Source organism: Lissotriton vulgaris, chromosome 11 (genome assembly GCF_964263255.1).
Source record: "Lissotriton vulgaris chromosome 11, aLisVul1.2, whole genome shotgun sequence".
Lineage (NCBI taxonomy): Eukaryota > Metazoa > Chordata > Amphibia > Caudata > Salamandridae > Lissotriton > Lissotriton vulgaris.
In genome coordinates this window covers 1,030,878,683-1,030,892,518 of record NC_141699.1, presented here as the reverse complement: position 1 = coordinate 1,030,892,518, position 13,836 = coordinate 1,030,878,683, and positions in this window count along the sequence as shown.

The following is a 13,836-nucleotide window of genomic DNA, read 5'->3' as shown; positions in this document are numbered from 1 at the left end:
ATCATCCATATTATTTTTCATTACTGATCAGATAGACGCTAAATCAACTCAGGTCGTGCTGGTTTAAAACCCAGTGAGCTTATTACTGCATGGTCAAAAAGTTTTCAAGATTTCATTAAAAAATAACAAGATTTGAGGAACCAACAACATATCACATCACAAATACAAAATAACAAAAAAGGAAACAATATAGACTCAGTAGCCCCCCACTCCTGGTACCGAGCAGTGAAGACCAATCCTCCATGTTAATATATCGTATGAGGTCTCTAAAAATTCTTTCGTCTAGTCCAGACGATCAGAGAGGTACTAAGGTCTCTAGCGCTACAATGCTGTAATACTCTAGCATGGGAATAGCAAACTAGGACCCACCTCGCGATTGTAGATCATGTCATAGATTCCTTATATAACACCGAAGACACGGGCTGGCAGAAGGATGATGCACAGTAGCTGGTATAGGACAACCTATGGTAGAAAAAGGAAATGATAACTAGCATTGGATCAAAATTAGATTAAGAATCTAGTCCATGTGGATCCTGCTTCCCTATCCATATCTGTGGGCCTGTTTAGAGTTCCAAGGCATACTTACCCTATATCATATGTAGAAGGGCGAAACCAAAATCCCGATGTGGAGTTCCTAACGGGAATAGCAAGAACCAAGAATCGTGTAGAGGCTGAAGGCCTTCACTGACCAATTAGCATAGATTTAAAATTTGCTCTCTGTAGAAAGGAAGAACACACCGTTCAAGAAATCTTATTCAGCACTGTTATGATCAAAGGGGTCAAGAACATGCCACAGATCCTATCGGAAGACGCAGGAAAGAATCAAACACTGCATCTAATTTTCACCCAAGCTCAGAGGGGGCAGATTGTTTTGTCGTATTGAAATGTAGGACAGAACATAACTCATACTGCCAACTATTACCCTCATCAGCTGAGGCACTCCACTGGCAATGGTATTACAATGCCTTCTTCACAATACTGCACAACATGGAGCTAAAAAACAGGGGTGCCCACTTTTCTGCATTTGTCATTTGAGCTGTGTGAGCTTTTAGTGCAGGCCCCTGGGAATCTGAGGCAGTGTCAGTGAGGCTACACTAGTGTGGTATTGTGGGAGAGGAGGTGCGGTGACAGACCACAAGGCAGCAAGAGCATCACAGAATCAATGGAACAGAAAGTGAATAGCAATAGCTTGGCCTGCAAGGAAATGTATCCTTATACCTTGAATTGCTGGAAGCAATAGTTGCTTCTTCTCTTACTAAGGCTACGAATAGTAATAGTGACTCCTTCATGTGGTCATTATGTTGCTTAACACTTATGAAAATCAAACAGAAGCATAAGTTGTCTCTCCGGAGGGTCACTAAAAAGAGGAAAAGCCTAGGAGGTCTAGTGGACACAAAGGAAATGCCTTCATCAAACTAGAAACAGGCCACTCAGAGACCACAGGCTTATTAACCAATAGAGTCTTCCAAATGTATATTCTAACAGGAACAGGGTGAGTTACTCACATGACTGAGCAACTCATCAGGTACCACCTCACTCTTTTCTTATGTTCCTACTCCTACAGACAAACCTAAATGTGACTATAGGGTCATTACCAGTAGGCTCTCTTCAGACTGCTAACCCTTTGATGTGATCCCCATTACTTTTCCCGAGGGTCATTTTGAGGTTGCCAACTCGTGCGACCCATATGGAATTCGAGAGTCAGTCCATCAATACCACAGTGACCAATGGAAGGCTGTCATTCACAGCTCATTTTGGGGCTACAAATATGATCCTGATCTTCTCCTTGAAACTCCTTGTCCATCCTTTTAATTTCTTTAATGATCTTTTGTAGGTATTTAATTTTTACTCCTGTAACTTCCTGAGGATCAAATATGTCTTAGTTCTTCTGATGTCTTTGGGATAAAACATCATATGATGTTACTTCCTGTGATGTCATGAAAGATGCCAATGGAATGCAATGTAATTTTCTTTATCCAGTGATTTTGCTCAAATTACACCGCTCATTCTTGTGAGGGATTCCTAGTATAGTTATTGATGCAATCAGGATTTCTTTTATGAACTCAGATTACCAGTTAAATGGGCCACAATTCTGAAATGAGTATTGTTAGAGATTGTTATGATGCAAGACGTTAAACATAGCTGTTTTTTACTCAACACTCAACAGCCTCTTGAATGTAAACATGAGAGGGGTATGGAGTAGTCATCTAATTCCCAAAGGTTCCTATTCTTTATTTGTTGTAATCATAGATATCTTTACATAGGTTTTCTCACATGCTCCAATTTCATTTTCTTTGCATAGTGAGAGTTGCATGGGCAAATTAAAGTTAAACTAATGTTTTAATTGTTAACCCCTTGCGTGCTGATGACAGAACGGTTCCGTCATCCGCATCGGTTGAGCTGTGCTGATGACGGAACCGTTCCGTCATGACTCCGCCCGCGCAAGGCGGAGTCAGCACAGGCGGAAAATACGCCCCGCACGCAAGGGGTTAAATCATTATTTTGTCAACATGTTTGACTGCAAAACCTGTGTTCTACCAAAATATGTTTTTTATCGACCTGCCCTTATATCGACTCCACAATGTCGCTATCAACATAATATCAATGCAAATAAATGTTGAGTTTTTTATTTATTATTTATGTTTTATATAGTGCGAGCTAGACCCGAAGGTACCAGAGCGCTTTACATAAAATGGGAGATATAATAACATGGCTTTACATAGGATGCATAAAATGAGAAATAGAATAACGTAGTTCTGCATATAATGCTAGACACATAGATCCAAGAATCAATTATATTTTCAAATGTAAGCTGACTATGGGTAGAGGTGTGTGCAGTTTTTTCACATGAGCATAGGTTTGCATAGTTCCCGATTACCAGCCTTTAGGTAGTTCAAAGTGTCATGCTTTCTCTACAACCAAGTATAGTTTTTATGTGTTCTAGTACAGAATTCGCCAGTAGCCCCTAGTAGAGGGCAAATTAGTTAATACAGATGATAAGGTGTCTAAAAGATGCAATTAATTGCCCTTACTGCAACATTGTCTATATTTTATATGTTGGTGAACACTGTCATGGCCTCATGGTCAATGCAAAATTGTACTCCCACTTCTATGTTTGTGGAATGTCCCGATTGTTTGGTTTCTTATCTGGTCAACCTTTGCATAGCTTTCCTTTGTGAGTGATTCAACATTCACAAGGGAATGGTACGCCAATTTAGACTACAAAATGGGGAACATAAACTATTAAAAACATAATAAAAATTCAGATTTTTGAAAAAAAAAACATATTGGTCACCATTCATGGATTTTTCATGGTTTTTGCAAGAAATCCACAATTGTCACAAGAACAAAAATGTAAACATCCTTAATGATGCCAAATAAAATCGCTTTTCCATTAATAATAATGGAAAATAAATTGGTGGCTTAAAAGTCGTCTAGATTACAAAGAATAGCATGGCCCTCATTACGATCTGGCTTTTAAATTCTGATATGTACAGTAACTCTGGTTACTGCTCATATTGGAATTATTATTAGTGTGATAAAAATCACATCTCACAGACACATTTCGGATGGTAAAAATGTGTGGTAAAAAACCAAGACATGCAGATATTGGCATGGTAAGCACCAAAATATACATGTTATTCCCCATTGGGTAGTGTGTATCGCAGATTTTATCAGGTTCAATAAATGTCACACTAATGACAGGCCCACTTGTAATTAGGCCTGGGCAACATTTTTATTATGCCGGAGTGTTCAGAGTAATTTTGGTAATTTCATGTTACTCGATGCAAAATTACCGAAAAATAAGTGATTACGCCCGTTCACATAGTTATGAGTAGCTTGGCACAAAAATTGTATCACAGGAGCACAGGAACAACAAATTTAGGGAGCAGCCGCTGGCAGTGCTTAACCTCTTCCATGCTCTTGACGAGCTGAGCTCGTCATTAGCCACGGTGCTCCGGTGCTCATCAAGCTCAGCTCGTCATGGCCCGTGGAACGCTCACACGCGGGGATAATTCCCCCGCTGTGCTGAACGTTCCACGGAGCCAATGCACCTGTGTAGAGCTGTGTTCTTCATGATCACAGGAGCACTGTAGCTCATGACGAGCTCAGCTCCCCCTCCCCCCAGCACAGCGGGGGAATAACCCCCGCAGCGAAGGGGTTAATTTGAGCCAGTGGTTTCTGGTGTGCTGCACCGGCATTAATTGTCAATAGCGGCGTTTGACAGTCTGCCATTAGGTGGCACTGTCAGGCTAATATAGAGATGAACACAACACTTAATTAATAATTCAATCTACATTAAAATTGACTATTATCTGCCGCCCAAGCCATTTTTATAGCTTTGGAGGCCAGAGATAGTCCGAATTGTCACACCTGTCGGAGTGTGATGGTTAGTAGTTGTGTACGTACTGTCATTTCTCTAGTTAAAGAGAGGGACCCTGAATACCAAAGGGGTAGGGTTCCAAAAGAAAGTATGTCACAAAATTATATCCCCTTTGGACCAATTCTAAGCAAACAGAGAACCTTGTATCTATATCAAACACTACTCAATTCAGACTCTCATTCTAAGCAGCAAACATGATGATGTAAGAATAGTCAGAAAATTATAAAAAGTATACAGTTTATTATACCATTAAAAATTCACAATAAAAAGGATAAACAGTATATCCTAACATAATACATGCAGAAAAAAGTCATAAGGTGGGAACAAAAAACAACACATTGGTTAAAAAATACAAAGGGATACTGTGGTCTGACTTATGTAAATCATGCCCCAATTCTGTAGAAGTATCTTTAAATTGGAGATGTTGTCTTAGTCCAATGATTTTAGTGTATCCCAGTATATAGGAGCATCGACGCGTTTCGGTTTTGGCAATTGGGTATATAAGCCAACACCTTCATCAGGATAAAATGTACAACATTCCCACAATATCAGGATAATCTGCAAAAATATAAAATATACAGTATCACACAGTAAATCATTACTAACAACTTATTACAACATCAACAGTTTGCCACTCCCTTGAATAGTCATACATTTAAACATTCAACATAGTCATATACACAATTAGTTTAAATAATTCCACATTTGTTATATCAATAGAAAAATCAAATGAACAAAGTCATATATACTGGCTTGAACTGCAGAATAATTTGATAGTACTGTTCAGTTTATAGCCTTGCTTAGTACACAGAGTTGTGATAGGCTCATACAACTTTGCAAGTGAGAGTATCATTTGTCAACGAAAGAACAATTTATACAGTAAGTCTTCTTAAAAATACGAATGACTTAGAAGTGCAATTACTTCTCTCTTAAAATTCATAGGAGGTTGTTTGATATTTTACCTCATTGTTATGATGTCAGGCCTTTTTAGGTCCTTCCAATATGTACTCTCGAGTTAGGTGAACAAATAATACACCTTATACTGCTGCCACCTATAGGGTTCATACACAAGTTTAGTTGACCGGAAATGATGTAAAACGCTGCAGTTATACGTATTCGCACATTATTAATAAATGCTCACCAAATGGACTTCAGTATAATATCCGACTCTTGGAGCTTTATCAAGGATAATCTTGTCAATATTTTTTCGAGGGCTGAAAATAAATCGCAATATAGAATAAAATACTCAAGTTCGTAGTCGGAAATAGATAAGCCAGCATTTAACTGCTACCAAACTTAGCTTATGATAAGCATAACCTTCATACTGTTATGGGCACTAAAGGGACTGTCACAAGATTTAGTATGTCCCGAGAATTAGTCAAAAGGGAGTGTTGTCCCAGAATAAAAACGACTTTATAACATATAAATGCCATAGATGACATGCTCATGAAGTTAACATGAACTCCAGTACACATTGCTACAGAGACCCTTATAGAGTTAAAACGGGCGGTGCTCCAATCGTATCTAAAATGATATCTAAAATGTATTTTTATGGGTGAGTTATAACCTAAAATAAAGGCAGCGTGATATTTTATGCAGAGGGTAGTATGAGGGAAAACAGTACTACGGAAATACAGTAAGTAAGCATCATACCTTGATTTATTCGTAGTTGCACGTAAACAAACGTTGCAAACAATGGCCTTTCTGTTCCGATAAGGTTTTCCTCCCAAAATGCAAGACCGCCAGCAGTCTATAAGCTGCCCTTATTTAATAGTCCGAATTGTCACACCTGTCGGAGTTTGATGGTTAGTAGTTGTGTACATACTGTCATTGGCAGCATGGCAGAGATAATGTGTGGTGCAAGCTTTGATGCAGCTTGTCTAACATAAAACCCTTTCAATATATCACTAATCCAGGAAAAACACTCTTATTATTTATTTATTGGTGGGGCCCATAACACCGAAAGACAGACACACACACACCCTCCCACAGTTCCTGAATCAGTGATGAGTAGACGGGCTGCAAGACATGCGGGGTACCTTGTTAACTTATACAATAACTATATACATTATATACATTTAACTTCAATAGCTGTCAGTTCTAAAAACATCAAGGTACTCCACTATTTGGTCGATGGACTAACTAGTAGGAATCAGATGATGGCGATTAAGTCCAGCTCAATCACAGTTTAAAACCTTTAACATTTATTTGTCATTACTTTTATTCTAATAACCACAGACTCAAGTTTATATTTTCATATGATTTTATCTAAATTCTGTTAACGAGAAAATTTATATTGCATAAATGTTATTGGTCAAATACATTTTAAGCATTATTTCAATTCATTAAGCATAGGAAATCAGAAAAACTGAAAATACTCATTAACCCTTGGCCATAGGGCGATGGTGAAAATGATTCACCAAGTTATGAACTGCAGATCACAGAATAGGTTCCCAAGCTGACTGTCTGTCCCTCTAACCTCCTCGGACGTATCCCTCCCGAGATAGAATTCACGTGACTGTCTCGTTCCTTTTCCCAATCAGAGTTCAAAGTCCAACATCTTTCACAGTCTTTGTACCATAAAGGAAATGTCTCAACTGACAGCATGTCGTGCTGAGCAAAGGTGCCAAAAAGAAGCATCACACCTTCATCATAAGTACAGACTCTTTTATACCCTTTCACTAACTTTCTATACCCACAATTGAAACATTTAGGGACTACATTCATTTCTGATTGGTGCATTGGAGGGGTGATGATGATCACCTCATTGTCCTCCTAGCTCAAACCAGTTCCCAAAGTCCTTACTCATTCTGGGGTTTCACATGACTTCATAAAATGTTTATATTTATTCTTCATTCAACCAATTGCAACATTCTTCCGTATTCATGTTCTTTCTTATCCTCTGGAACTTAGGGGCATATTACCAAGCAATAGAGATAATTATCGCTATTGCTTGGTTAGAGACAAAAATGTACTGCAGCGCTGCGGCGATTTTTACCGCAAATAAACCTTGGTATTACGAAGGTTTAACGCAAATGCGGTAAAAATCGCCGCAAAGCATGAATATCGCTGAAAAGTCAGCGATATTCATACATTAGCGAGCTAATGCTCTTAGCCATGTTATCCACCTCCCATTGGATAACATGGCTAAGAACTGCTCAGGGCAGGTGTTAGCTTTTGGAGATATTCCCGCTTAGCGCGAATATCTCCAAAAGTTGGTAATAGGAGATAGCGATGTTAGCGGCTGTTTTCAGTTGCTAACATCTTGGCACGCCCACTTTGCATCTCATTAGTGATAAATATCACTGGCATGCAAAGTGGGGCCCAAGATGGTCGCTATCTCCTACTAGCTGTCGCTAACTGGTGTTAGCGGCAGCTAGGTAATAGGGAGATAATTTTATCTCCGCTTTCTTGGCTTTTAAAGCCAAAAAAGCGGAGATAAACCCCCTTGATAATATGCCCCTTAGTTCTTTCATCGGTTCCCATGCTTTCAAAATAGTCTCTTTGGCACAACTCCTGTTGCAGGCCAGGCCGGCCTTGACATCTCTCACTCTGTGCATAGGCCATACTCTCGTGACTGAACATCCATTCTGCTCATGTGCCATTTTCCAAACAAGGCTGATCAGGCCCAAATCGGAACTAATATGAAAGCAAACATAACAGAAATTAGATATAGAAAATAAGCCCTTCTGTTTACCGCCCACCATTCTAATTACCCATGTTAGGTATTACCTAGCAAAAGCAACATTGAAAGCTATTTTACTTACCATCTGCATTTTATTACCATGAAAAAATTCCACTACAGACACAAATATATGCGATCTACTTGTCTTTTCTACGCAATCACAAACTATGTTAATTTCATTCACATTTTATTAATAAATCAGAATTTAGCAAATAGCAGTTAGTCTTCCAAGTGTAGTGTCTAAATAAAAAGGTGCATTTGTTGATTAGTTTACATACTTCACACAGTTAATATTATTAAAGTTATGAGGTCATTAACTTCGAAGGGGCTACAAACATTTTTGTATTTCCCCTGCTCCATCAGCTTCAGTGGTCTCCGGATGAGAGGCCTGGCACTTATTGTTTTTACAAAATAAGCACTTACTGCTGGCTGTTGCTGTTTGCGTTCTGTTGCATTTAGCGCTATTTTCTTAGCGCAGAATGCATCCTTGAGTCTATTTTGGATGCAAAGGTGCAATTCGCACTAAGAAAATAGTGCTAAAAGTGCAGTTACACTCCTCTCGTAATTCTGCATAATCCTGTGTAATTTTGATATAATTTCACGTAATTAACCCCCAGATTTATCAAAGTCTTGTTTTGCGAGTCCTTAATAGCGAATTTTAAGGATTCGCTATTAGACTCGCAAAACGGGATGCATGTAGAAATCGCAATATTTTATGCGATTGCTACTGCTTCCTTATTTGCGATTCGCTAGTTGCTAATCGCACATAAGGAATGGGGAGTCATTCCTTATTTGCGATTAGCAATTAGCGAATCGCAAATAAGGAAGCAATTTCAAAGGTGCCAGGGTGTCCAAAGGACACCCTGTAGCACCCCTGAAATGGTAATGTACACTGGTGTTGCGCACACATGTGTGTGTGTAACATACAACTTACAAAAATGCACTAAAGTGCGTTTTTCTAAGTTTTTGCTATTTACCACGTAGTTAGACTTCACAGTAAATAGCGGCCCCAGATTGCGAATTCACAATTTTAAAATGGTTCATGAATTGCATTTAAGGAATCTCAAATTGAGATTCCTTAAATGCAATTCATCGCAATTTAGCGATTTCTAGAATTACGATTTTTGCATTGGGATAATGAATCCCAAATGCAAAAATAGCGCTCGCAAAGGGCCAGATTCTCAGAATCTGGCCCTTTGCGAGACGATTTCGGTTTGATGAATCTGGCTGTAAAATACAGCAAATTACGTGAGTTAGCCCACATATACCTCGTCATTGACGGTCAGTGTCGTCCAGAGGCAGACAGCTGTTTATTGCCATGAGGGTTCCTCTAAAAGAAGTTACTTTCCTCGCTCGACTTTCTTGGCTCTCCTTGCATCCTAGCATACAGGACAAAGGGCCAGCATGGCGGTCAGGTGACCTTCGGCTCGAGCCCCCAACCTGATACCATCTGCATCCGGTTCACGTGTGACCCCTCAGAGCTCGCGCGCTGGCAGTTTTCCACTTCGCTCCGGATTGAATTCAATGCTACCTCCCAGAAGTGAAAGGTGGGCAGCGCAGGCGCTCACAATGCCCGAGCAGAAGCATTGAACATGTCAAAACAGTTACATGGACTTTCTTTGAGACAACACCTCACTGGAGGCGAATCAAAGTTTCTTCGTTACCCCGGGCGCTGAAGTTAAGAAGATTCATGTTTCTATTTGTATTTGCCAGCGTGTTTGATGTTCGGGTTGTTATTTGTTGTATATTGAAGTACTGGATAAACAGCCTTCAAGCACACTTTAATCTCCAGAAGAACAAAGAGATAACTTAATAACTCGAGCTTGGAGACAAGTGAAAGGACCTCTTGCCCTGGGCGATGCCATTACCGTGTGTACACTAATATTTGTAACACTAACTTTGGATGAATAGTTGTTTGGAATGCTCATTGCTCAGTCAATAGAGTTGATATTAAATTATGAACCGGGTACAGCAGTATTGGGGGAGGGGGGAGGGGGAGTGACTCAGTTAAGGGCAGTGTGGTTGCAGGTGGTGGGCACCAGCACACACATTTGTGGACAGGACATATTTTTCAGACTTTGACCCAGAGCAAGAGAGAGAAAAATGCAAAAGTGAAAGCTGTTAAAAAGGCTGTAAGGGTTCGATAAAGAGACAGAAAGTGTAGGATGGTGTAAGAAAATGTCCCGAGCGGAAGTCAAGAGTAGGCAGCCTTGGTTTTCAGCAACCCTATCATTGAGCAGCAAGAATGGCAGGCTCCGCAAAAAACACTTTTGCCCATGTACTTATATATATATATTTTTTTTTTTTAGACAAATTAAGCCCTAGGTGTGGATCCACACATGGCACAACCAAAACAGTTTCGGTGCATATTTTCATCTTGCTAAACGCAGAATTTGCACCTGGAATAAGGGAAAAACATGTGGAACTAGACCCATTCATTTTTCATCCAACATACTACGCCACATTCCAAGCCCCATATCACAGAATCGCTGAGAGTGAGAGCGGAGATACAACAATATCTCCATGACCGCTCTCTCCAAGTCCAGGTACAGCCAACTCGTTTGGGGACCTAAATTGGATAATCATAACCTAAGTCATTTACAGCACCATTGTATTCAAACCATATTGGTACACAACCTCTCAGCCCTGAAGAGGGTCAAGGGTCATTATGCTGGATGACTAGTGCGCTTCTCCATTGGTGGAGCTTGGTGGTAAGGATGTGGGTTGATAGTGCGCTCTATGTGGGATGCGTGTTTGATTTGTGTATGGTGACAAGAACGAAAACAAGTACTGGGGCCCCGATTCACAGAACTAACTTAGGACAAAATCCTAAACTTACTACTTTTGGTATTCACAGAAGTTAGGATTTTGTCTTAAGTTGGTCTTAAAACAGACTTAAGACAGACTTAAGTTAGGATTTTGGCTTAAGTCTGTCTTAAGTCTGTCTTAAGACAAACTTAAGACAAAATCCTAACTTGTGTGAATACCAAAAGTAGTAAGTTTACTATTTTGTCTTAAGTTAGTTCTGTGAGTTAGGTAGGGTGACCAGATTTTGAAAAGAAAAAGAAAAAAAAACTTCCTGGGCTGCATAAAAGAAACAGATACATTATTTCATTTACTTTAGAGGGGCCCCTTAGAAACGAGAGCATACCTTGAATATTCTGCTTCACAATATGGCCTTACCTGTGTCCTAAAAACCAGGACATGTATTTAAAATGAAGAAAAGCATGGGGACAGTCTTCTAAACATCAGAACTGTCCCAGGAAATCTGGGACATCTGGCCAGGAGAACCAAGTGAATGCATGATGATCTACAGAAGTTCTAGATTTTATTGGCGCTTGCCTTCAAGTTTAAACAATATGGACAAAAAAAACATTGTGACAACGTGCAGACCCGATAGGAGATTTAACTCCAAATTGAAATTCTTAAGGAACTTGCCTGTGTATATATCAATTATGATGTATTTTGAGAATTAATTTGACTATTGCTGAGAAACTGAATTTAGCCTTGAGAAAGCCCTGGCGCAATTCGCCAAAGAGGGCGAAACACGTGTCGGCTGTCCTTGTTCAATTTTGTATCAATAAAAATGTTATACTTTTCCTTAAACTTGGATCGATTTAATCTGTTGAATGATAATTTGAATCAACGATCACAGGATTTAACCTTAAAAACATCACGCACTAAACCTGGAACACATACTCTATTTCTTATAAAACAAAAAAAACTTTTGCCTTTATTGTCTTGGTCATATGCAGCGGCTTTTTGTGGGGTGATCCAATGATTTTGAAGAAACCTGTTCCTGAAAGAGTTCAAGTCAGAATATTGTTAATACAAATATTATCTAACAGAAATATCAAGCCCTAAATATCGGTTATATAAAATATTATCCTTTTGGGTGTAGATTTTCTCATGATTTCTCTCAAGGGATCTTTTGGTTATGATTACCTGGTTCTACACACTCAGACTAGAGCGTTTGGCCGTCCTTACTGCATTACCACACACTGCCCCAGAGACCAGATGCATTTCGGGAAATTTAACAGATAAGGATAAAACCAGAATTTTTTTATAGCTTATTGAATATGACTTTGGAATTTATGGAAGTGAACTGAATTATGTGCCACAGTCACTGCACATTTTGTGGGCGCATGCTACACTTACAAAAGTAAAAAAGTTGAATTTAGAGTTGCAGATGCTAAATCCTTATTCACAAATCAAGAATTACAAAATTTGGCATCCCTCATTTATTGTTACCATATGAGTACAAGTTACAAAGAGACTATGTTTCCAGACTTAAACATTTGTTTACCATGTCAGTTCCTTCTGGGACTTGTCAATCAATCAATCAGTCAGGGGTCTCAAGGCACTGAGGGGGAGTTCCGGATCAGTCGAAGAGCCAGGTCTTGAGGTCCGTCCTGAATGTGTGCAGGTTTGTGAAGCGTCTGATGTTCATGGGGAGCTTGCTCCAGGTCTTGCCTGTGACGTGGGAGAAGGCTCTCCCGCCTGTTCTGTTTCTGCGGATGCGGGTGACCCCTGCCAGGGCATGGTCGGCGGAGCGGAGGTTTCTCCTGGGTACGTGGAAGGATAAGCTCTCATTGAGGTATTTTGGTCCGATGTTGAGGGATTTGTAGGCGTGGGTGAAGAGTTTGAATGTGACCCTCTTCTCAACAGGGTGCCAGTGGAGGTCTTGTAAGTGTTGGGTCATGTGTCGGGTCGTGGAGTCCCGAGGACGTGTCTGGCAGCGGCATTCTGGATGGTCTGGAGTCTGTGTAGGAGAGATCTGTTGATTCCGGTGTATAGGGCATTGCCGTAGTCCAGTCTGCTGGTTATGAGCGCGCGGGTGACTGTCTTTCTGCAGACGGGGGGATCCATTTGAAGGTCTTGCGGAGGATGCGCCGGCCGGTGAAGCTAGTGGAGGCGACAGCGTTTATCTGGCGGTTCATGGAGAGGGAAGAGTCGAGGAGGATGCCATGGTTGCGTGCATGGGTTGTAGGAGTTGGTCGGATCCCGAGGGCGGAGAGCCACCAGGAGTTGTACCTGGTGGAGTTGCAGGGTCCGAGGATGAGGACCTCGGTCTTCTCTGAGTTGAGCTTCTGGAAGCTGTCTTTCATCCAGGTTGGCACGTTCCTCATTCCCTCCTGGAAGCAGAGTCTGGTGTCTTCGGGATTCTTCGTGAGTGAGAGGATGAGCTGGGTGTCGTCCACGTAGGATACAATGTTGAGCCCATGCTGTCTGACGATGGCGGCGAGGGGGGCCATGTAGATGTTGAAGAGTGTGGGGCCGAGTGACTTGTACACTTTGTTTAGTAAAGTTGAACACATTGGACTTTCACCGCTGAAAATAATCAACAAAGCCCATGTCTTAGAGTATCTTACAGCTAGTCACAGGTTTTCAGGCAAAAGTACTGATCATGCTGAAAATCACATTCCTATAAAGGGAAAAGTAAGGCAACAAGTCTTGGTAACATTGGCTGAAGACTAGAACTGGTTGAGAGTAACCCACATGATAAGGCAACGACCTTGGACAGATTTTCTAATAACATAATTGCAGGACATGGAGTGACAGCACAGTTTTTCCTAGTGAGAGGGAGCCAGCAAATTAAAAGATAGAGCAGAGCCAAGGGTCTGGCTGGCTCTACGAGCCTGTGTGCGACCCGAGCCCAGCAACTATTTGGCATGTAAATCAGGCAACAAATATCTTGAAAAATACTATAATTTTTTGTTCAAAATAGAGTATTTCTTTACTATCTTAGTACACTTGATTATATCAC